This window comes from Panthera pardus, unplaced genomic scaffold, assembly GCF_024362965.1.
Source record: "Panthera pardus isolate Hobbes unplaced genomic scaffold, ASM2436296v1 HiC_scaffold_20, whole genome shotgun sequence".
Taxonomy (NCBI): domain Eukaryota; kingdom Metazoa; phylum Chordata; class Mammalia; order Carnivora; family Felidae; genus Panthera; species Panthera pardus.
In genome coordinates, this window is record NW_026526766.1 from 57,843,544 (window position 1) to 57,868,847 (window position 25,304).

Here is a 25,304-nt window from a genome sequence, read left to right on the forward strand (position 1 = left end):
GCCCAGAGATGAAGAAAAGAGAAACTGGGTCTGAGGACATAGCTTGAGATTTATTCAAGCCTTATTTGGGGTCACCCCTACGCCTGGAGTTTTCATATGTGAGTCAATAAATTTCCTCTCAGTTTAAGCCAGTTAGTCTTGGGGTTTCTGTAAATGAAATTGAAAATGATTGTATTTTCCAGTGATGGCTGCATCAATATATTTATCTCACTGCACCAGTGCTTTTCTTGCAATGACTGATATCCTTTCCACCAAGGTGGGGTCTGTGTTCCCATCCCTTGAGTCTGGGTGGGGCTTGTGACTGCCCTGACCAGTGGAGGATGGTACAGTGATGCTATGTGACTTCTGAGGCTAAGACGTAAAAAGGTACAGATTCCATCTCTCTCTTTCTGTCTCTCTTCCAACGTTCGCCTTTGTAACCCACCCAGTATCTTGTGAGGAAACCTAATCCACTTAGAGAAGCCATGTGTAGCTGCAACCCACAAGCCCAGCTAAGGTCTCAGCTGAGAGCTGGAATCTATCACTAGATGTGGGTGAATGAGCCTTCAGATGATGCCAGCCTCCAGTCTTCAAGTCTTCCAGCTAAGACTGAGACATCACAGAACAGAGAGGCAAGCCATTCTGGTGGTGCCCTGTGGTGCCCTCTCTGATGTCCTGACCCATAAAAAATGTGAAAGGTAATATATGATTATCATTGTTTTCATGCAAACTAAGTTTTAGGATAATTTGTCCTACAGTAATAGTTAAACTAATACAGAGTTCTAATTAATAGAATTCATCTTCTATGTGAGAGTGGTTTAAGAAGAATAGTGGAATGAGAAATAAGATTGCAGAGTGTGAGGAGTGAGTTGAAGATGAAGAACAAGATCTGGAAAGTAAGCTATTCTGGAAAATGTCCGTGAAATCATGTCTGTGGGATTAGGAAAGGACTAAAAAACAAGTCTGAATCCAAAGCAAACAGCAGCCTTCATACTTCCGCTCATCATCAGAGGGCCAAGGCTCTAAGTTTAAAGAATCCACGAGGAGGATCTTTGGCTAACAGGTTCTGTGCATTCCTCTGGATTCCATGGGGCATTAAGCATCACAGGTGGATCGGGGAAACCCTCAAGAAGAAGGCATTTATTTGAGAAGGATTGTCTATTCAAAACCTCTAGCAGACTCCACCGCCTACGATAAAGATCAAGCTCTTCCACCTGGCATTCAAGGGCTTCCTTGACATTTCTGTTTCCCAACTTCTCCTTCACATGCTCCACACTCCAGTAGAACCACAGCACTACAAACAGCACTACTTGATATTCTCCAAAGTGCCCTTCACTCTGCCACCTCTGAGCCTTTGCCCTAATGGGGAAAGAGATCTGGGGCACTAGCTGTGGTGAGAGGGCTCTTGAGAGCCTGTACTGGTTCTCACCTTGCCAAAGTCAAGAAGTTTCCTGGAGAGAGGGACCAATTATGTGTGGTCATAGGGCTTCCATTCTTCTTCTCATATAATTTTTAAATACTTTACTTATGGGAGTATGATTTACATAGAATAAGATGCATAGACCTTAAGTGTACAGTTCTTTGAGTTTTGACAGTGGTAACCACCCAGGTGAATAGAATATTAGAATATTTCTATCACTCAAAAAAATTCCCTCATTCTCCTGTCCCTTTCTAGTCAACCCTTGTGTAGCTCCCCTCCCTGCCCCCAGAAAACAACTACTCTGATTTCTTTTTCTTTTCTTTTTAATGTTTATTTATTTTTGAGAGAGAGAGAGAGAGAGAGAGAGAGAACCAGAGAGGAAGGGGCAGAGAGAGAGGGAGGCACAGAATCTGAAGCAGGCTCCAGGCTCTGAGCTGTCAGCACAGAGCCCAACCTTGGGCTCGAACTCACAAACCGCGAGATCATGACCTAAGCTGAAGTCGGACGCTGAACCAACTGAGTCACCCAGGCGCCCCAACTACTCTGATTTCTATTACCAGAGATTAGTTTTGACTCCCTTTGAATTTTTTTTAGGATTTTTTTTATTTTTAAGTAATCTGTACACCCAATGCGGGGCTCAAACTCACAACCCCAAGATCAAGAGTTGCACACTTGGGTGGCTCAGTTGGTTAAGCGTCCAACTCTTGGTTTCAGCTCTGGTCATGATCTCATGGTTTGTGGATTCAAGCCACGCATCGAAGCTCTATGCTGACAGTGAGGAGCCTGCTTGGGATTCTCTCTCTGCCCCCTTCCATGCTCTCTCTCTCTCTCAAAATAAGTAAATAAACTTCAAAAAAAAAAAAAAAAAAAAAGAAAGAAAGAAAGAAAGAAAGAAAGAAAGAAAGAAAGAAAGAAAAAGAGTCGCAAGCTCTACCGACCGAGCTGGCCAGGCGCCCCTAGTTTGGCCTCTCTTTGAACCTCGTATAAATGGAATCACGCCATATACATTCTGTGTCATGCTTCTTTCCCTCAACATAATGTTTCTGAGATTCATCTGTGTTTCGCGTGCGCCAGTCATTTGTTCCTTTTTCTTGCTGAGTAGCATGCCATTGTGTGAATACAACACAATCTGTTAATTCATTTCCTTGTAGATGGACAATTGGAGTTGTTTGCAGTTTTTAACTATTGTGAATAAAGATACTATGAACATTCTTGAACATTTCTAGTGAACATTGGTTTTTACTTCCTAGGAGGGGAATTGCTGGGTCATTAGACAAGTGAATATTTGACTTTATAAGAAACTGCTAGATGGTTATTCCAAGTAGTTGTGCCATTTCATGCTCTCACCAGCAGTGCACGGGAGTTCCAGTTGCTCTATCCTTGCCAATATTTGGTATCGTCAGTCTTTTGGAGTTGTCAGTGGGTGTGAAATTGTATCGCATTATGGTTTTAATATGTATTTCCCTGATGACTAAAGACGCTGAGAACCTTTCTTGTGCTTATTCGTCTTATTCATATATTATCTTTTGCGAAGTGTCTATTCAAGTCTTTTTTGCTATTTTTTAAATTGATTTGTACCTGCAGCATTCTTTGTTGCCAGGGTTATAGACACAGAATCCAGAAGCCCACCTGGAATTCACCGGGCCCTGGCACACAGGTTCAAGGCCAGGTGTCTATTATCAAAGCATCTGAATCTACTTAGGAGTCAGGCTACACAGAATTATGCAAGTGTTTCAAATTGTGTCATTTGGCATTGGACGTGACACCCGGACAAAGGGCAGAAATTCTGAATATTATATTATAGTGGTGGTTCTCAACCATGGATACACATTATAATCACCTAGGGAGCTCTCATACCCCCGAGATTCTGATTTAACTGGTAGAGGTGCACAGTCTGGGCATTTAGAGTTTTAAAAGCTTTCTGGATGATTCTAATATGCAGCCAAGGTTGAGAATCACTTATCTAAAAGGAAAAGCATTCATTCATTACTGGGCATCTGCTATGCTATTTTTGCTAAGTGTCAAGCTAATTTACACAAAATTTTAAGCCTCTTTTTCACATAGGTAAGTGGTTTGGAGAAGCCAGAGATTTTAATTTATTTATCAGTATCAAGTATCAAACTGCAGAAAATGGACCGTGATCAGTTACTTCTCTTCCTTGGCTTTGTAATTTTCTCAAGGCCTCATCTCATTTATAATAATCCTGTTTGAAATGAGGATTTAGTCTTCACAGTTCTAGACACATTCACACAGCAGTTAACAGGAGAGATGTAAGAATCATCTTTATTCTTGTCTTAAGCTGATGTGGAGACATCCCATGTATCTGTAACTAATTGCCAAGTTCCATCCCACCAAAAGCCAGATTTCCAATTTGGAAAAGGTTATGCCAAAGTTATAATCTAGGGTAAGGGTCAGCAAACTGTGGCCAGTAGCCAAATCCTTCCCATAGGCTAAATGTAGTCTACTGATTGTTTTGTAAATGATGCAAAACTGTGAACTAGAAATGGTTTTTACATTAAAAAAATAATTATTTATTTTTCAAGGAGACAGAGAGAGACAGAGCATGAGTGGGGGAGGGGCAGAAAGAGAGGGAGACAGAATCCGAAGGGGCTCTGGGTTCTGAGCTGTCAGCACAGAGACAGATGCAGGGCTCCAACTCATGAGCTGTGAGATCATGACCTGAACCAAAGTTAAAAGTTGGACACTCAACTGACTGAGCCACCCAGGAGCCCCTCAAAAGTCTTTTTGAAAGAGTAATAACATTTATTTGAAAGAATTCATGGTTATTTGTCCAATAAAATATTTAGAATCTTTATAAAAGCATTTCATTATTTTGTGGGTGAGTAAAACACTACAGATATTTTTGATGATTGAGATTTTGCCTTCATGGTATTTTGCAGTGTTTTATTATGGAGAGGCTGCTTTCCTTGTTGTATTCTTCCTTCTTACGATAGATCCACATATTCATATCTATGCATTCATGGGGCCATGAACATGTCTTTCTAGGGATGCCTTTCTTGCTGTTCATCCCTTTATGATGAAGAAGGGAGGTGGGGGAGAAGGAAGAAGTTTCTGGTAGGCAGCAGCAAACCATCATTGCAAGCAAGGTAAAGACTACAAGGAATCCCATAAGCAGGATTTGTTCTGTGGTTTCCCAGTTCGCACAGTTAGTCCTGGCACCATTTATCCTGCATATCCATAGTTCTCCAAGATTACTTCACTGTGGGAATCTCCTAGTTATGGTTGCCACTTCTCTTCCCAGGCTAAAGCCACCACAGAGCAGTGAAAACTTTGGGGGTCCCCTTCAGGCTATCATGGTCCTAAATTGTACCTGTTATTTGCAGGGGGCTCAGGAGTATATTTAGCTTTTAGTGCTCTTGATGTGGCTGTGGCTTGTTTCCAGTCTCCAGGCAGGCTTGCAATGAGATGTGTTATCCACCTGGGTGGTCTGGTACAAAGTACAGCCAAGGGAGGGGTCAAAAGAATTTCATAAGGCTGAATAAATAGGCTTGGCAGGTCTTTCTCTAGAATTCCTTTTGTAGATCCAGTTCTTCCAGCTGGAATGGATGTGCTGGTAATGGAATCCAATCTTGGCCTGGAAGCCCGCTGAGGCCCATGGTCTTTTAAATTGCAGTTTGCATGTATATTGTAATTGGAAATGTCTCCACTATTGAAGGCTGTCTTGTTACAAAGTTTACTCAGTCCTTGCTTTGCAGTCTACTTGCCAGAGTTTTGGGGGTGACACAGAATATGTGGTTGAAATTTGACATGAGGGGCGTCTGGATGGCTTAGTCAGTTAAGTGTCTGACTTCGGCTCAGGTCATGACCTCGCAGTTTGTGAGTTCGAGCCCCGCATCGGGCTCTCTGCTGCCAGCTCAGAGCCTGGAACCTGCTTCAGATTCTGTGTCTCCCTCTTTCTCTGCCCCTCCCCTGCTCACACTCTGTCTCTCTCTGTCTCTCAATAATAAATAAATGTTAAAAAAAATTTAGAAAAAATTTGACATGAAAGTTTTTATACACATGTTGGAAAGTTAGTCCTTTAAAGTAAGAATCTTGCTCTGTACCCCTACATCATTGGTTCTCAAACTAGACCACATACTGAGATTGCCTAGGGAACCCATGCCTGGGTGCCTCCCTCAGAGATTCTAGTCTAATTGGTCTCTGATATGACCTGGCCATCAGGAATGTCAAAAGTTCCCTAAGCGATTTCAACGTACAAACAAATTCATGAACCACCGATGGCATTCTCATGACTCAGTCATTTTCGGACTAAAGTTTCAAGATCCTGTGAATGAGATAAATTCTAAGGGTTAATATCATTTTCTTCTGAATAAAGTAAGATTTAAAAACCAGAGCTGCATTATTTTTTCCAGCAGAATGTCAGTAGAGCTCAAAGTGGGAAGTCAAAGTGAGCATGGTCTGACAAGCCTTGTTACAAGAAGAACCTTTTTTTAATAGACTTATAAAAGACTTAAACCCAAACCGAATGATATCAAAACAAACCACAGATGTGTGGGCCACATTTTAATTCCTACAATGATGGTGTATAGGTGGTGAGAGGGTGGGCTTTGGAGTTAGAGGTCCACAATTATAGTTCTGGGTTTTCTGATTGAGCCAAGATACAGAACAGCATGGAAGGGATTTTTTTGTGTCTCATGTCCATGAAATACAGCCAGATCAACACTAAATCATCCTGCACACATAGAAAACTGATTTGAGGATTAACACAACAATCTGCACAACCTGAACCACAGAGCTCAGCAGGTACGCGGGGCAGAGAGGTGAACTGGGGGAGAGAGAAGCTGCGAAGGGCAGGGAACTGTTTTTGCTTGTGGAGAAAGGACGGAGACGGGAAGGGACGGGGAGAATATGGGAAAAGCATTCCCAACCCCCCTCCCCCCCACCCCCCCACCCCAGCCAAAGCAGCCGGAGAGAGAGTGGAAAAGTGGAAACAGCCACAGGGACTGAACTAAAAAGGGAGAAAGGAGAAAGGAGAGGGTTTAAATTCCATTAAGATTCAATAAACAGGGGGGTGCAGAGTCTGAAACTCTGCAGCTCGATAACTGGTGGTGCTCTGGTGGGAAGGGCAAATCACCAGGAGTAGAGTGAAGTCCAGGGTCTTTGGTCCACGAGAGGAGAGGTGGTTCCCCTGCTAGGAGGACATCTGGCAGAGGCTCTGTGGACCCGGGAGAACAACCACATTCGCTGGTACTGAAACAAGGTCCTTGGGGGGGTGAAGCCTGGGTGCCAGATGCGTGTCGTGATTTGCCATAATCCCTGAAACACTGCTGCCACACGATTGTGTGAACTTTTTCTGGGGTGGACTGGCACCTGGCCACAGTCTCTGGGCATTGGCAGCAGCACAGTCCTGCAAACGTTCCTGGGTGTGGCTGGCACCTGGCCATTGCTAGGTGAGACCCTCCTGCAGAGGGGAAGAATGGGTCAAAGCCTCAGTCCCTCAGAAATAAGGGGTCGGGAAACACAGCCGCATCTGAGATAAAACTCAGGAGGGAGGTGCTGCCTGGGGCTTGGTCACGGACAGTGTAAAAGTGGAGTGGATGAAAGTTGAAGACAAAGGATGGGTACGTGATTGTTGATCTGGAGAACTGAGTTCTGATACTAGAGACTGGGTAGTGGGATGGCGCCATTTTCACTGCTCCCACACACGCGCATGTGCACCTACAAGCACCACAACAATCCACCCCAGTAAGTTAAGTAGCGCCATCTAGTGGAGAACAAAGCCATTACACTAATCCCCACCCAACTGGGTCAACCTCACTCTTCAGGAACACAAGTCTCTCTGCCTGCTTAATTTACGGACTGTAAAGCACTTCATAGTTTGACTTCTAGGGTAAAATGAAGTAATTTCAATCCTATTTCAGTCTGTTTGCTGGTCCATATATTCAATTTTCTTTTTTTTCTCTTTTTTTGTTTCTTTTCTTTTTCTTGAATACAGAAAGAGAAACAATTTACTTTTATTTTCAATTTTTATTAAAAATATTTTTCTTTAATTTTTTCTACTATATTTTTTACTTTTGTGTAAATTTTTTCAAATTCTATTTTACTTCCGTCATTTCATTTTGTTCTATTTCATTGTATTTTTTTCAAATTGTCAAATGATTTCCTTTTTCTTTTTTCTTTCCCCTTTTTTCTCTAATCTATTAAGCCCCTTTCAACACCCAGACCCAACACACCTAGCATCATTTAACTGATTTTTTTTGTGAGTGTTTGTTGTTTTTAATTTTTTAAAATTTTAATTAAAAAATTTTTTTTCCGGGGCGCCTGGGTGGCTCAGTCGGTTAAGCATCCGACTTCAGCTCAGGTCATGATCTCATGGTCCGTGAGTTCGAGCCCCGCGTCGGGCTCTGTGCTGACAGCTCAGAGCCTGGAGCCTGTTTAAAATTCTGTGTCTCCCTCTCTCTCTGCCCCTCCCCTGTTCATACTCTGTCTCTCTGTGTCTCAAAAATAAAAAATAAAATAAAATAAAATAAAATAAAATGTTAAAAAAAATTAAAAAAAAAATTTTTTTTCCTCATTAATTCCTTTTCTCCCTTCAAAATGATGAAACGAAGGAATTCACCCCAAAAGAAAGAGCAGGAAGAAACAACAGCCAGGGACTTAACTAACACAGATACAAGCAAGATGTCTGAACCAGAATTTAGAATCATGATAATAAGAATACTAGCTGGAGTCAAAAATAGATTAGAATCCCTTTCTGCAGAGATAAAAGAAGTAAAAGCTAGTCAGAATGAAATAAAACATGCTATAACTGAGCTGTAATCTCCAATGGATGCCATGGCGGCTAGGATGGATGAGGCAGAGAATCAATGATATAGAGGACAAACTTATGGAGAATAATGAAGCAGAAAAAAAGAGGGAGACTAAGGCAAAAGAGCATGATTTAAGAATTAGAGAAATCAGTGACTCATCAAAAAGGAACAACATCAAAAAAAAAAAAAAGGAACAACATCAGAATCCTAGAGGTCCCAGAGGAGGAAGAGAGAGTAATAGGGGTAGAAGAGTTATGTGAGCAAATCATAGCGGAAAACTTTCTTAACCTGGGGGAAGACAAAGACATCAAAATCCAGGAAGCACAGAGGACTCCCATTGGATTCAACAAAAACCGACCATCAACAATGCATATCATAGTCAAATTCACAAAATACTCAGGCAAGGAGAGAATCATGAAAGCAGCAAGGGGAAAAAGTCCTTAAACTACAAGGAAGACAGATCAGGTTTGCAGCAGACCTATCCACAGAAACTTGGCAGGCCAGAAAGGAGTGGCAGGATATATTCAATGTACTGAATCGGAAAAATATGCAGCCAAGAATTCTTTATCTGGCAAGGCTGTCATTCAAAATAGAAGGAGAGATAAAAAGTTTCCCAGACAAACAAAAATTAAAGGAGTTTGTGACCACTAAACCAGCCCTGCAAGAAATTTTAAGGGGAACTCTCTGAGGGGAGAAAAGATGAAAATACATACATACATACATACATACATACATACATAAATACCAAAAGCAACAAAGACTAGAAAGGACCAGAGAACACCACCAAACTCCAACTCTACAAGTAACATAATGTCAATAAATTCATATCTTTCAGTACTCACTCTAAACGTCAATGGACTCAATGCTGCAATCAAAAGACATAGGGTAACAGAAGGGATAAGAAAACAAGATCCGTCTATATGCTGTTTACAAGAGACCCACTTTAGACCTAAAGACACCTTCAGATTGAAAGTGAGTGGATGGAGAAAAGTCAACAAAAGAAAGCCAGAGTAGTCATACTTATATCAGACAATCTAGACTTTAAAATAAAGACTGTAACAAGAGATGAAGAAGGGTATTATATCATAATTAAGGGGTCTATCCACCAAGAAGATCTAACAATTGTAAACATTTATGCTCCAAATGTGACAGCACCCAAATATATAAATCAATTAATCACAAACATAAAGAAACTCATTGATACTAATACCATAATAGTAGGGGACTTCAACACCCCGCTTACACCAATGGACAGATCATCTAATCAGAAAATCAATAAGGAAACAATGGCTTTGAATGACACATTGGACCAGATGGACTAAACCAATATATTCAGAACATTTCATCCTAAAGCAGGGGAATATACATTCTTCTCCAGTGCACATGGAACGTTTTCCAGAATAGACCACATACTGGGACACAAATCAGCCCTCAAGTACAAAAAGATCGAGATCATACCATGCATATTTTCAGACCACAACACTATGAAACTTGAAATCAACCACAAGAAAAATTTAGAAAGGTAACAGATACTTGGAGACTAAAGAACATCCTACTAAAGAATGAATGGGCTAACCAAGAAGTTAAAGAGGAAATTAAAAAGTACATGGAAGCCAATGAAAATGATAACACCACAGTCCAAAATCTCTGGGACGCAGCAAAGGCGGTGATAAGAGGGAAGTATATAGCAATCCAGGCCTTCCAAAGGAAGGAAGAAAGGTCTCAGATACACAACCTAACCTTAGACCTTAAAGAGCTGGGAAAAGAATAGCAAATAAAACCCAAAACCAGCAGAAGACAGGAAATCACAAAGATTACAGCAGAAATTAATGCTATCTAAACCAAAAAAACAAAAACAAAAAACAAAAAACAGTAGAGCAGATCACTGAAAGCAGAAGCTGGTTCTTTGAAAGAATTAATAGGGGCACCTGGGTGACTCAGTTGGTTAAGCGGCCGACTTCGGCTCGGGTCATGATCTCGTGGTCCGTGAGTTCAAGCCCCACGTCAGGCTCTGTGCTGACAGCTCAGAGCCTGGAGCCTGTTTCAGATTCTGCATCGCCCTCTCTCTGACCCTCCCCCTTTCATGCTCTGTCTCTCCCTGTCTCAAACCTCCTCTTTTCATGCTCTGTCTCTTCCTGTCTCAAAAATAAATAAAACGTTAAAAAAATTTTTTTGAAAGAATTAACAAAATTGATAAACCACTAGCCAGTTCAATCAGAACAGTTCTGGGTTTTCTACTTAGGAGCTCTGAGATCTTTAATGAGTCATTTGGCCTCTCTGAAGTCTGGTTTATTCATCCCTGAAATCACTGTAACAATGGTTACTGTAGCGGCTTTTTGCAAAGATTAAATATGTTGATATGTACTATGCTTTTAATTATAACACACAGCAATTATGCTATCATTATTATTGATTAAAAAATAGGAATATTTGGGGCGCCTGGGTGGCTCGGTCGGTTAAGCGTCCGACTTCGGCTCAGGTCATGATCTCAAGGTCTGTGAGTTCAAGCCCTGTGTCAGGCTCTGTGCTGACAGCTCAGAGCCTGGAGCCTGTTTCAGATTCTGTGTCTCCCTCTCTCTCTGCCCCTCCCCTGTTCCTGCTCTGTCTCTCTGTCTCAAAAATAAATAAACGTTAAAAAAAATTAAAAAAAAAAAAGGAATATTTGTTATCTGGGCAGCATCCAACTCACCCCAACCCGTGTTTAATGAGCATCTTGAAAAACTTTTTTTGGGGGCGCCTGGGTGGCTCAGTCGGTTAAGCATCCGACTTCGGCTCAGGTCATGATCTCGTGGTTTGTGAGTTCGAGCCCCATGTCGGGCTTTGTGCGACAGCTCAGAGCCTGGAGCCTGCTTTGGATTCTGTGTCTCCTCTCTGCCCTTCCCCAACTTGTGCTCTGTCTCTCCATGTCTCTCAAAAAATAAATAAATGTAAAAATTAAAAAAATATTTAAAAAAAAAAGAAAAACTTTTTTTTTATGTCTTTATTTTGAGAGAGACCGAGTGTGAGCAAGGGGAGGGGCAGAGAGGGAGGGAGATACGGAATCTGAAGCAGGCTCCAGGCTCTGAGTTGTCAGCACAGAGCCTGACATGGGGCTTGAATGCATGGACTGTGAGATTAATGAGCATCTTTGATGTAATATTCCTATACATATCAATTTTATTTTCATAATTTCTTTGTTTTTATAGCAGAAATTGCAAACATACCCCAAAGCAGAAAGAATCATATAATTCAGTGCTTCTCAAGCTTTAGTGTTTCTATGATTCACCTGGGGAGCCTGTTAAACTGCAAATTCTGATTGAGTAAATTTGCAGTGGGGGCCCGAGACTCTGCATTTCTAAAAGGATTCCCTGTGACACTCAGGTCTGCTGACCACAAATACCATACATATGTGTGGCTATCACAAAAGACCTTAGTCTGGGGGGCTTAAACAACAGAGATTGAATCCTCACGATTCTGGAGGCTGGGAAGTCTGAGACCGGGATGCCAGAATGGTCTAGGTCTGGCGAGAACCCTCTTATTGGCTTGCAGACTGCTCTTTTTGCTGCATCTTCCCATGGCAGAGAGAAGAAGCTGTGATATCTCTTCCTGTGCATATAAGGGTACAAATCCCATCATGGGGGCTCTACCCTCATGATTTCCTCTGAACCTAATTAACTCCCAAAGGTACCACCTCCTAATACTATGGTGTTGGGAGTTAGGGTTTTAGCATAAGAATTTTATTTTTAAAAATTTTAAATATTTATTTCTGAGAGAGAGAGACAGAGCACAAGTGGGGGAGAGGAAGATAGAGAGGGAGACACTGAATCTGAAGCAGGCTCCAGGCTCTGAGCTGTCACACAGTGCCTGACGCTGGGCTCGAACCCACGAACCCTGAGACCACGACCTGAGCCAAAGTCGGACACTCAACCGACTGAGCCACCCAGGTACCCCAAGAATTTTAGAGAGTCACCAACATACAGTCCATAACACAAGGGTGAAATGTACTTCTGAGCACTATTATTCAACTTCAACAGTAGTTAATTCCTGGCCAGTTTTGTTTCTGCCTTCTCTTCATTTATCCCCACCCCAGTTATTTTGAAATAAGTCCCAGATTCCTGTCACCACACGTATATTTCAGTACCTTGGAGATATCGAAGATTCAGTTCCACATCACTGCAATACAGCAAATCTTGCAAAAAGTGAGTCAAATGAATTTTTTGGTTTCCCAGTGCCCATAAAAGTCATGTTTACCCTATACTATAGTCTATTAAGCATGCAATAACATTGTGACTAAAAAAACCACAACAATGTACATACTTTAATCAGGAAATATTGGTGGGGCACCTGGTGGCTCCATTGGTTAAATGTCTGGCTCTTGGTTTTAGCTCAGGTCATGATCTCATGGTTTCGTGGGTTCGGCCCCGTGTCAGGCTCCGTGCTGACAGCGCGGAGCCTGCTTGGGATTCTCTCTCCCCTTGTCCCTTCCTTGCTTGTGCGTGAGCACTGTATCTCTCTCTCACAAAATAAATAAATAAACTTAAAAAAAAACTATTAAAAAAAGGAAATATTGCTGAAAATTGCTAACCATTACCTGAGCTTTCAGCGAATCACAATCACTGATCACAGATCACCAGAACAAATACAATACAATAATAACGAAAGATGAAATAATGAAAAAGATCAAAATATTGTGACGATTACCAAAATGTGACACAGAGACACAAAGTGAGCAAATGCTGTTGGAAAAATGGTGCCAAGAGACTTGTTTGGCCCAAGGTTGCTACAAATGTCCATTTTGTAAAAAAAACCCAGTGTCTGCAAAGCGCAATACAGCAAAGCACAGTAAGACAAGGTATGCCTGTGTCTTTGAAAAATATAACTGCAATACTAACACTGCCCCCCCTAAAAAAGTTCGACAGTGATTCTTTAATATCATCCCTATCCAGATAGCATTCATATTTCCCTGATTGTCCCGTCAATGCTTTTTTATTGTGGTATGTTAATTTGTCTCCTCGGGCTCATTTAGTCTGAAGATTCCTATTCCAGCTTTTTTTTTTTTTTTTTAAGATGCTAAGGTGAGAGATTTCCATAGTCTCACTTGCTGCCCTCCTGAAGTTGTTTTAGTAAGTCTCTTTCCTGTATTTTCTGTAAATTTTAAGTTGGAGCCTGAACCTTAATCAGAATCAGGCTGGATTTTCTCCGCAAGGCTACTTCGTGGGTGGTGCTATGCATTTCCTCAGGACGTCCTTAGAATGCCTGTATCTTTCTATCTGTAGTCTTTTCGATGAAGTCCTGCTAAACAATGGAATCCATGATTGGGGTATGCTGCCACCGGGTGGTAACAGCACACATAGTCACAGGTCGGAGCGGTGAAGCAAGAGAAACACTTTTGGTGTAAGGTGCCAAAAGGCTGGACTTGTCTTCTTCACTGAAACTTTATCAAATTACCACAGTTCTTAAGCATGACGCTTAAAAAGTGCTTTTAAAATAACTGAAGGCTGATATCTGTGATCTCATTTAATTCTCATGATACCCAAGAATATTAAATCATGGTGTCCATAGCAAAACAGCAGTGAGGCTGAGATTTGAGGTCTACGTTCGTCCTCTTAACCATTTCTGTGCTTTGCTGCCTTCCCTTCTGGTCTATCCTCGCTCTGCTTGCTGTGCCCTACCCCGTGCCCAGCTTAGAGCTGTGCTGATTTTGTTTGTTTGCTGTTTGTTTGTCCTGCTCCCCTCCACCTCCCAATCCATTCTCCATCCATCTTTGCTCTGGGAAACTGGCTTCTGTGGCTTCTATCACCAGGCTGCCTGAGCCACTGCCTTCCAATGGCTTCCAACCGACTTCAGCCCAATTTATTCTTTGCGCTTCTTCCCTGCTTTGCAGTGTTTCTGAATGGCTACTACCCTCAACAACTACAGCTTCCGTTCCAAGTGGTCCTCCTCCATAGCTTCTCACCCAGCTTCAGTTAATACAGTTTGCTCCTCTTGCCCCTCAGACCTCAGGGTTTCGACAACTTCCCGCTATTCTGTTCCCTGGGAGTCTCAGCTTCCCCTTTGGTGCTTCTCCACCTACTTTAGTCAATAGTACCTTCAGCGACAAATCCCCCCCCCCCCAAATCCCAGCTGAGGGTGCTGGCTGTTTCCCGCAGGGATTCTCTTCATTCACTTCCTCACCTCTCATCTTCTCCTCAGCCCACTTCAGTGAGGCAAGCACCCTGGCGTTTCACTGAGAAGTTACTGTGGTTTCCACCTTTCCTAGCCTGTGGTTAATTCTCAGTTCTCATCGTACTTTTCATCCACTAGGAGCTTTAAAGAAAACAGTTTTTAATTTGAATATAATTTACACACAATGTCCCATTAGTTTTGGGTGTACAACATAGTGATCTGACAAGTTAAAAAAAATTTTTTTTTAATGTTTATTCATTTTTTGACAGAGAGTGAGTGGGGGAGGGGCAGAGTGAGAGGAGGCACAGAATCTGAAGCAGGCTCCAGGCTCTGAACTGACAGCACAGAGCCTGATGTGGGGCTTGAACTCACGGACCGTGAGATCATGACCTGAGCCGAAGTCGGACACCCAACCGACTGAGCCCCCCAGGTGCCCCTAGTGGTCTGACAAGTTTATACATTATGCTATGTTCCCCGCAAGAGTAGCTACCATCTCTGGCCATACAACACAATTACAGTATCATTGATTATATTCCCTATGCCATGCCTTTCATTCTGTGATTTTTTTCATTTCACAAGTGGCAACCCATATCTGCCACTGCCCTTCACCCTTCTTGCCCATCCCCCACCTCCCTCCACGCAGGCCACCATCAGTTTGTTCTTGGTATTTACAGATCTGATTGTGCATGAACTGCTTCTGACACCCTCCTTGAAGCACTTCCTTCCCAGGCTTCCCATCGCCACTTGGTTGACCTTTGTACCTTCTCAGCCACTCCTCTTCCTGACCACATCTTGGTGGCATGTTCAGGCATTCAATTCACAAACCTCTTCTCCATCCCTACTCTCTTCATATTCATCTCATCTAGTCCTGGAGCTTAAATGCCACCTCTGCTCAGATCACTCCCCGGTCTCTTTCTAGTCCCAACCTATCCCAGAGCTCCAGAACCACATATCTAATTGCCTACTTGCCATTGCAAAGTTAATTCTTATTTTTTTTAATGTTTATTTTTGATAGAGACAGAGCATGAGCAGGGGAGGGCAGAGAAAGAGAGGGAGACACAGAATCCAAGGCAGGCTTCAGGCTCTGAGCTGTCAGCACAGAGCTGGATGTATGGCTTGGGCTCACAGACCACGAGATCATGACCTGAGCCAAAGTCGGATGCTTAACCAACTGAGCCACCCAGGAGCCCTGCAAAATTAACTCTTGAGTCTAGACCCCCTCCCACCCTATTCCAACATACTACCTGCTGCTTAGTTGATGGCATCACCACTCACCCAGATGCTCAGCTCAAAACCCCTGAGTCATCCTTGACTCCTCTCCTCTCCTCACTCTCCAGGATCTACTCCATCAGCAAGTCCCGTGGCGCCTGCCTCCAGAATGTATCCAAGATCTTGACAACTTTTCACCATTCATCGCTGCCACCCATACCCAAGCTGCCATCATCTACTAGGACGGCAATTGCTTTCTTGTTGGGTCTCACCACTTAAGCTCTTCTCCCTTCCAGTCATTTCTCCACACAGCTGCCTTCTGGTCTTTTAAAAATGTAAATCAGGTCATGTCACTTCTCGGTTCATCTTGACCTTCCCTCACACCTGGAATGAAATCTGAAGTGCTTCCACAGGCTGCAGGGCACTACGCCATCTGGTTGCTCCCACCTCTCCCCCTAACTGCTGGCCTTCTGCTCTTGTTCCCTCTGTGCTGGCCACACAGGCTTTCTCTGAACATGCCAAGTTTGGTCCTGCTCAGAACCTGTCTCTGTTGCTCCGTGTGTGTGGAATGTTTTGTTCCTATTTCTCATGGTTATTTTTCATCCTGCAGACCTTTGGTCTCCTGTCATCTCCTCAGAGGGGCCTTCTCAGACCAACTTATCTAAAATAGCGACTCTCCCTCCACTTCACTTTCCATCCCCTGTCCCTGCTTAGTTTTCTTAGGCAGCAAGGGTCATGTTCTGAAATGAAATCACTTCTATGTTGATGTATTTGTTCTCTGACTCTCCTCCTAGAGCAGGGACTTACAGGACCTCAATAACTATTTGTTAGGTGGGTTAATGAGTGAGTGGCATCACTTTTATCTCTGTCTCCACATACAGCAAGTGCTTGGTACATGTTTGCTCAGTGGAGAGCCTTGGAATCCAGACCCTTATTTGGAAGGCTCTAGGCCTGCTGCAGACCCCTCCCAGTCTTGGGGGTTGGAGTTGTGTGAACTCACTGGGATCCACCAAGGGCTCTCTATGCCCTTCTCAAGGACAACGTGATATCTTGGCCATGGGGTTGGGGGTTTGAGAGAACTGCCAGTGAGCCTTCTTACTGTGGACATGACCATTTCAAGCCCTCCTGTTTGTTCCTCAGTTCAGTTCTACACAGAGTCCTCTGCTGGCCCTGCTATGGGGAGCCAGAGCCAAGAAAGCTTTGCTGTGAGGAATTCATGGCAAGGTAGGATCTCCAACAGCTGTCACAGGAGGCAAGGGGACTCAGTGTACAACAGAGGTGGAACAGTCAGGTCCAAAGGTGCTTGATCAGCCGTCCATCTGTTCCCAATATTCTGGTCTAAAACTTTCTGATCTTGGACCTGCTGGCTCACATTAAGTTGGAAACACTCCTCAGGGTGAACAGGTTGGGCTTTTCCTCTTCCAACCCAGCTTCAGGGATTCTGGGAATCCTGGCTGGTATGGATAGCTTCTGAACTGGCAGTGAAAGCTATTTCAAGATTTATTGGTACCCAAGGAGGGTGATCTGTGGGCTCAGTTACCATAGATGACCCTCCAGCTGGCATCTTCTGATGGTCATGGCTCTCAGGCACACACAGTATGGCAGCCAGGTTGGAGCTGGGAGACAATGCAGGATAACTTTTTTCCTTGGCAGGGGTGAATGCTCATTCACTCACATGTCATTAAAAATGTAGTGAGTTGTTATGTGTGCTGGAATATATATTTTTTGAGATGTTTAACAGTATTCCTTTCTCCATGTGTTTTACACCCTCCTCTCAAGTTATTCCCCTATCCACCTCCTCCTTTTTTGTTGTCTATGTCCCTAGGTAAGGGATGTAATAGAAATTAAAAAAAAAAAAATCAAAGGAGTCTTTCTTGCTTTGCTGTCCAGAAATATATGCCTTTCCATAAATAGAGTAGACTCCAAAAATAGACAGAATCTCTATGAGAGAGAGCAGGGCTTTCCAAACCCTACCCTCAAACAAAGAAGAGGTTTCCCTGCAGCTGGGAGAAAGAAAAGACAGAGGGGAAGTAATGAAGATAGAGACCGTGGTGGTGTATGGAGGGACAAGCCCTGCCTTCCAGACAGAGCCTCAAGGGGCAAAGTTCAAACTTGGGGATTCTTTCACTCCAAAAAAGGAGGAGCCTGATTTCCACACTCTTAGATGGCACAGAAGGGAAGAGAGCTTCCAGACTGGAAGGTTCTTTGCTGTCAGGAATGAGAGACATAGTGACAGTCACTGGCATGGGCTGATGACCAATGGTCAGATGCTCGTCTCCATCATCCTAATGAAGCGGAAGAGAAATTGTGGGGTGGGCTCCAAAAGCCTGAGATTACATCTCTGCTTCCTTAGCAGAATGGGAATTCAAACTCAAAAGTAAGCTGAGCTTTCACACACACACACACACACACACACACACACACACACACACACACACACACCCCTTACATTTCAAAAAGAAAGTTTATTGAGCTCCTGCTGTGTGCCAGGCTGGGAGCAGGCACACAGACATGGTCTCTGGCCTGTGTCTTACAGAGTCTCTCAAGGGGAGCAACATTTGAGCGGCCAAGCATCAGCCTTGGTGTTAAGTGGCATATTGGAAAGGTGTGTCTAAGGCTGTATGATCACAGAGGTGAGTGTGTATTCTCCTGAGAATTACAGCTCAGGCTTCATAGACTCATAAGACGCCATTTTCAGGGTGCTCACAGCAGTCACTAAACCCCCAGAAGACTGGTAGGGAAAATCGGAGTTTGTGGATTCACACGAGGACAACAAACCTTTTGGAACCGACCATTGGTATAAAATTCAAAAGGTACTGTCAAATGACAAAACTAAAACAATTTAGTAACGAGCTTGATGTCCTTTGTGCAAAGGAAAACAATCCATGGATTGGGGGAGCATGGTGCCTCACAAGCAGTGAAGCACTCTTCCCATGGATTTGGGGCAAGAGTGAGTTTTACAGAGCATTAGAAGCAGCAATACTGAAACAGGGCATGACTGGCTAGGAGGCTGGGGGTTTCCTTCTAAGGCTAACAGGTCCCTAAAAGGTATCAGGGTTCCATGACAGGTGTTCTTGTAAGTGCAGGCTGATTTAGGCTTAGATCTGTGACGTGGGCCTGGCCACGGGGGCGTCCTTCATTTTGTGGGTCCTGACACACCAATGAACTTTATCAGGACAAAGCCAAAGTGGTGAAAAAGTCTTCTTTTTCTCCCCTTTCCTCTAGACAGTCAGTGTCCCCCAGAGGCAATCTCAACCACCAGTTTATTTTGGCTAAGCTTAAATTGAAAATATTTCCCAGTTTATTGCTTGCTTTTCAGTTTATTTGTCTTTGTCATGTTGATGTTTTAACATTTTTACATAGGCTATTATTTTTAGATCTAAAAATTAGTTTAAAAATGCATGCAATAACCCTCACATAAATGTTCGTAACAGCTTTATTTGTAATAGCTACAAACTGGAATCATCCCAGATGTCCTTCAACATGTGTGTACACACTCACACATGCATGCATGCACATGTGTGCGCATACCATGGAAGGCTACTTAGCAATAAAAAGGAAGGCACTATTGATACTTGTGACACTTTGGATGAATTTGTTTTGCAAAATGTGACCATTGGGGATATGGCATAATAAGAAATATACGTTTGCCTTCTGCCTACTCCCCTCCCCCTTCCCTAGCACACAGTTCCTAAAACCCTTGGAATCTCTGAAGAGGTAAAGGTATTTCTCTATGTTAATGAGATGACTAATGGCTGGAGTCTCCTGGAAAGCCCCTAAGGATGGAGGGGCTGGTTTTTGCCAGAGGAACCAACCTTGTGATTAGAGAATTGGGAATTTCAGCCCCATCCTCCAACCTGGAGGCTGGGACTTGAGCGACTCATGATTTAATCAATCATACCTACACGGTGAAGCCCCCATAGAAAACCCTAAGCGAAGCATTCGGAGAGCTTCCGGGAGCATAACGCCTGGAGGTGCTGGGAGGGTGATGTGCCTGGAGAGGGCCTGGACGAGCTGAGCCCCCTCCCACATACCTTCCCCTAGGCATCTCTTCAGTTGTATCCTTTTAGAATAAACCAGTAATGTAGTAAGTAAACTGTTTTCCTGCGTTCCATGAGCTGCTCTAGCAAATTATCAAACCTGAGGAGGGGGGCATGGAAACTCCTGATTTATACCTGGTTGGTCTGAAGTACAGGAGGCCCGGACTCCAGACTGGCATCTGAAGTGGGTGGGAGTCTGTGGGACTGAGCTCTTAATCTGTGTTGTCTAATGCTAACTCCAGGTAGGTAGTGTCAGAATTTATTTGAATTGTAGACATTCTGCTGGTGTCAGAGTATTTAGTGTGAGTAGTAATATAGAAAAATAAAAAAAGAGGTTTTTGTTTTTTTGTTTTCTTATTTAGAGGGAAACAGAGCAAAGCATACAAGGGATCTCTCTGCATTCTCTCTCACTACTACTGCATGTGAATCTATAATTATCTCAATAAATATTTCAACTAAAAATACACACAACAGGGGCTCCTGGGTGGCTCAGTTGGTTGAGCGGCTGACTTGGGCTCAGGTCATGATCTCATTGTTTGTGAGTTTGAGCCCCGCATTGGACTCTGTGGTGACACCTCGGAGCCTAGAGCCTGCTTCGGATTCTGTCTCCCTCTCTCTCTGCCCGTCCCTTGTTCCTGCTCTGTCCCTGTCTCTCAGGAATAAATAAATGCTTAAAAAAATACATGCAATATAGTAGTAAAGTAAAAACTAAGAGTCTTCTCTCTATACTCTAATTCCATTTTCTAGAGAGAATGTTAACACTGCAACGAATATCCTTTCCAGACATTTTCTTATACTTATATGGTTTTTTAAAAAATGTTAAATACTAAAAAAAAGTTAATGTTTATTTTTGAGAGAGAGAGCAAGCATGAGTGGAGTAGGGACAGAGAGCCAGAGAACCAGAGAGACACAATCTGAAGCAGGCTCCAGGCTCTGAGCTGTCAGCACAGAGCACGAGGCAGGGCTCAAACCTATGAACCGTAAGATCATGACCTGAGCCAAAGTCGGACACTTAACTGACTGAACCACCCCGGCGCCCCACTTATACACATTCCCAAACAAAAATGGGGCTGTGCTATTTATCTATATAAGTACCTTATTATTATTATTTTTTTTTTTACCAAAAAAGCAGACATTTTTCCATGGCATTTAGGGTTGCCAGATATAGCAATTAAAAATAAATATTATGCCCTGTGAATATTGAATTTTAGATAAATAGTGGATAATATTTTTTTTTTTAATTTTTTTTTTAACGTTTTATTTATTTTTGAGACAGAGAGAGACACAGCATGAACTGGGGAGGGGCAGAGAGAGAGGGAGACACAGAATCGGAAGCAGGCTCCAGGCTCTGAGCCATCAGCCCAGAGCCCGACGCGGGGCTCGAACTCACGGACCGTGAGATCGTGACCTGAGCCGAAGTCGGAAGCCCAACCGACTGAGCCACCCAGGCGCCCCATAATATTTTTAATATATATATGTCCCTACTATGTTCCTTTTACCTGGAAACCCCAGTGGCAGTATACTTACCTAATTCTTTTGAAAAACTGTTTGCATAATATTCCAATGTGTCATATTTAGCCTTTGCCTATTGATGAGGGTGCTCTTTTGGTCAAGGTGCTCATCATCATTCTTATTAATTCATAAAGTCTCTTAAATTTGTGTGTACCTTAATCTTTAATTGTTCAAACTTCTCTCATTCAATTCAGCAAACATTAACCCAACTACAGCAGGAAAAACCTGGGCTTTGGATCCCTGGCTCTGCTTCTTACCAGATAATTAAATTTCTTGAGCTTCAGTTTCCTCATCTATAAAATGGGAATAGGAATATCTGCTCTGCAGGATTAGAAATAACGTATATACAACCCCCAGAACAGTGTCTGCAGAGAATGGAAGCTTAAGAGATAAACCATTGTTTAAGGTAATGTTAAGATCCTGTGGTAGGTGCTAAGAGGCTAAGGAATAAACAGAATTAAAGAAATATATTCCTGATATTGTTTGCTTACTTTGTATTTTGATACAATTGCAAACTTATTGGAAAGTTGCAAGAATAGAACAGAACAAGGAACTCCCACACACCTTTTACCCAGATTCACTAATTCCACATTTTGCCCTATCATCATCATCACCATCATCATCATCATCATCATCATCATCATCATCATCGTCATTCTCTATCTCTCTCTCTGCTTTTCCAAGAACAGGGACATTCTTTTACATAACCAGTTTCATGATCAAAATTAGGAAATTTAATAAATTCCCAAAGTAGTTTTCAAAATCAAATTTCTAAGGTATTTTAATAGGTTTTTTTAGAGCTATCTCCTTTTCTAGCAGGACTATGGGCCAAAACTTAATTTTGTGTGGCTTCCCAATTTCTCTTGGATGGGATACAGGAATGTTTTTTAGCTTGAGGTCGTCTAACCTGGGCTTAGTCATGAAAGCAGCATTGCTATGAAGGACTGAAGCCTTTGCTTCCCCGTCCCCACTGATGACTTAGCCACATGCAGTGCTGACATCCAGGCATCCATTCTGCCACCACAGAAGCACAGTTCCTACCCTGCTTTGCCAAGCCTGGATTCTCCTATGCTGGTGGAGTGGCTGCTTGGTCTTTCTCTGAAATGCACATCTGCTCATCTCCCTCTCCTGGTCAGCACCCCACCCAACTCTAGCCTGGCACACAAGGCCCTTCAAGGTGAGTCTCTGCTTACCTGCTCTTCCTTTCTTGCCACACCCCCTGTTCCCTGTGTTCTACCTAACCCCGTGTTCTGCCTTTCTCTGAAGAGACTTGTATTTTCTTGCCTCTGTGCTTCTGGATACATACCTTGCCCTGCTGTCTGGGGAATGTTCTTCCCTTGTCAGATTTTTTTTTTTTTTCTTTTCTCAAGGCCTAACTCCAGTACAAAATATTTCATTCCCCTGGTCAGAAATTATTGTTCTCCTCTTTGAGCTCTAATCAGCATGGCTGTGTGCACTGATACTTAGTACTTTTGTGTGGCCCTTTATTAGAGTTGGTTGTCTATGAATTTGAATCTGGCTCTTCTGTCTGTGAGCTACAGAAGCCACATCTCTTTTTTCCTTTCTCTGGCATTGCCCTGAACAGAGGGTCTGGCATAGGGTAGGCACTGGTGACTGATGGAAGAATGAATAGCACATATTACCCTGAGTGAGAGGGGCAGACATTTGGTTTAGAGATGATGTATGTAAGTGCACATTATCTGCTCAAAAAAATCATAGTGGATTTTATTATTGCTGCTAATGGTGTAATTACTGGTAGAGACGTTACATCCCAAATGGCCAGACCCACCCAGTTAAGTGACTCATGAAACAGGGAGCGGCACAATCGTAATCCGACCTCTTTCTTAATCATACGAGGAAATAGGCCCGCAGAGGATCAGCCACTTCCTTCAGGCCTCGCAACTCAGAGCCCTGCCTCCTTGTACTGAACTGTTTTGCCTTGTGGCATAATTACTCTCCTTAATTCAGTAATATCCAAACTCTTTAAAATATGTATACTCAAAATAATTTTGAAAAAGTAGACATCTAAATTTTCTCCTAATTTTGAATGGTCAAAGGATGTAGTTTTTGGATTATTATAAATATTTCTTTAAAAAGCTGGATTATTATGTACATTTTAGAATAAAGCTGTAACATCACTCCTTTAAACATCCACTTCCACTGGACTGGAAATACTGAGTGATTTGATATCCACCATCATCCATTAAAAAGTTACACAAATAAAAATACACAGCTTCTTTTTCTTCTTCTTCTTTTTTAATGTTTATTATTTTGAGAGAGAGAGAGAGCAAGTGAGCACACAAGAGGGAGTAAGGGAGAGAGAGAGGGAGACAGAATTCCAAGCAGGCTCTGTGATGACAGCACAGAGCCATACCGGGCTTGATTTCACCAACTGTGAGATTATGACCTGAGCCGAAATCAAGAGTCCAACACTCAACCAACTGAGCCACCCAGGCACCCCCACAGCTTCTTTTTAACACTTCTTCATTTCTCCTTTTTTCTCCCCTCCTGACTCATATTTATATTCTATCTTAATGTAATTTTTTCTGCTTGAAAACCTTTTATCCAGCACCCTATTTTACTTCATTGCAGTAAAAAATTATATATGTACAATATATATGTATATAATTAATATAATTATATGTAAATACATGTGTGTACAATATATTATATATAATATCTTAATGTTATATATTAATATTGTATATTATGTATTATATATTGTACACATAGAGAGGAGCCAAGATGGGGGAACAGCACGGAAGCTTTTTGTGTGTCTCGCGTCCATGAAATACAGCCAGACCAACACTAAACCATCCTACACGCCTAGAAAACTGATTGGAAGATTAACACAACAATCTGTATAATATGAACCACAGAACTCAGCAGGTACGCAACACAAAGAGCTGAACTTGGGGAGCAAGAAGAACTGAACTTGGGGAGCAAGAAGCCACGAAACATAGGGAACCCCTTTTGCGGGCAGAGAGAGGACGGAGACTGGGGAGGGGGGAAGCATACGGGAAAAGCACCCCTCCCCAAAAGCAGCTGGAGAGAAAGTGGAAAATTGGAAACAGCCACAGGGACTAAACTAAAAAGGGAGAAAGGAGAAAGGAGAAAGGAGAGGGTTTAAATTCCATTAAGACTGTAAACAAGGGGAGCGCAAAGGCTGCAACTCTGCAGCTCGATACCTGGAGGTGCTCTGGTGGGAAGGACGAATATCCAGGAACAGAGTGGGGTCCGGGAGGTTCTCAGGCCACACGAGGAAAAGCAGTTCCACTTCTGGAAGGACATTTGGTAGAGACTATTGAAGCCACCTGGTCCCAGCAGACCCCAGAAGGCAGCCACATTCACTGGTGCTGGGGCAAGGTCGTTGACGGTGAAGCCTGGTGCCAGATGTGTGTTGCGATTTTCCATAATCCCTGAAACGCTGATGCTACACTGTCTCGTGATCTTTTTTGGGGGCGGGCTGGCACCTGGCCGCAGTCTCGGGGCACCGGCAACAGCATGGTCCAGCGGGCGTTCCAGCTGACATTCAGCCATTGCTCATTCGGCCATTGCTTGGTGAGACCCTCCTGCAGGGGGGCGGAACGGGTCAAACTGCAGTCCTTCTGAAGTAAGGGGCTGGGGAAAACAGCCGCATCTGAGACAAAACTTGGGAGAGAAGTACTCTGGGGCCTGGTCACAGAGAGTGGAAAAGCGGGGAATGGATGAGAGCTGAAGACGGAGGACCAGTGTGCGACTGCTGATCCGGGAGAACAGACTGGGTAGCTGGGTGGCGCCATTTTCACCATTCTTGTGCATGCGCACCTACGGGCACCGCAACAATCCACCCCAGTAGGCTAGCAGCGCCATCTAGTGGACAACAGAGCAGTTACACTGAGCCCCACCCAACCGGGCCAACTTCGCTCTTCAAGAACACAAACCTCACCGCCGGATTAATTTATGGACTACAAAGAGCTACATGGATTGACCTCTAGGGGAAAACGAAGCAATTTCAGTCCTACTTCAATCTGTTAGCAGATTCATCTATTCAATTTTTTTTTCTTTTTTTTTTCTTTTTCCTTTTTCTCTTTTACAATTCTTTTTCTTGAATACAGAAAGAGAAAAAACTCAATATTTTCAATTTTTATTAAAAATATCTGTCTTTAATTTTTATTACTATATTTTTTACTTTTGTGTAAATTTCTTCAAATTCTACTTCCATCATTTTATTTTAGTCTACTTCAGTGT

General features: G+C 42.9%; 1 long non-coding RNA gene across 2 annotated transcripts in view; it reads right to left on the reverse strand.

Moving 5' to 3' along the window:
* Positions 1-25,304, reverse strand: part of LOC109270140 (uncharacterized) — a 54,911-nt gene that overhangs the window by 21,788 nt on the left and 7,819 nt on the right. Inside the window, exon 1 of one of the 2 annotated variants that reach the window (XR_008424252.1) lies at positions 24,263-24,729. The exons of the other annotated variant lie outside the window; for it this stretch is intronic. This is a non-coding gene — a long non-coding RNA (uncharacterized LOC109270140). Of the gene's footprint in view, positions 1-24,262; positions 24,730-25,304 lie in introns of those variants that run through there. 2 annotated transcript variants of the gene reach the window in all.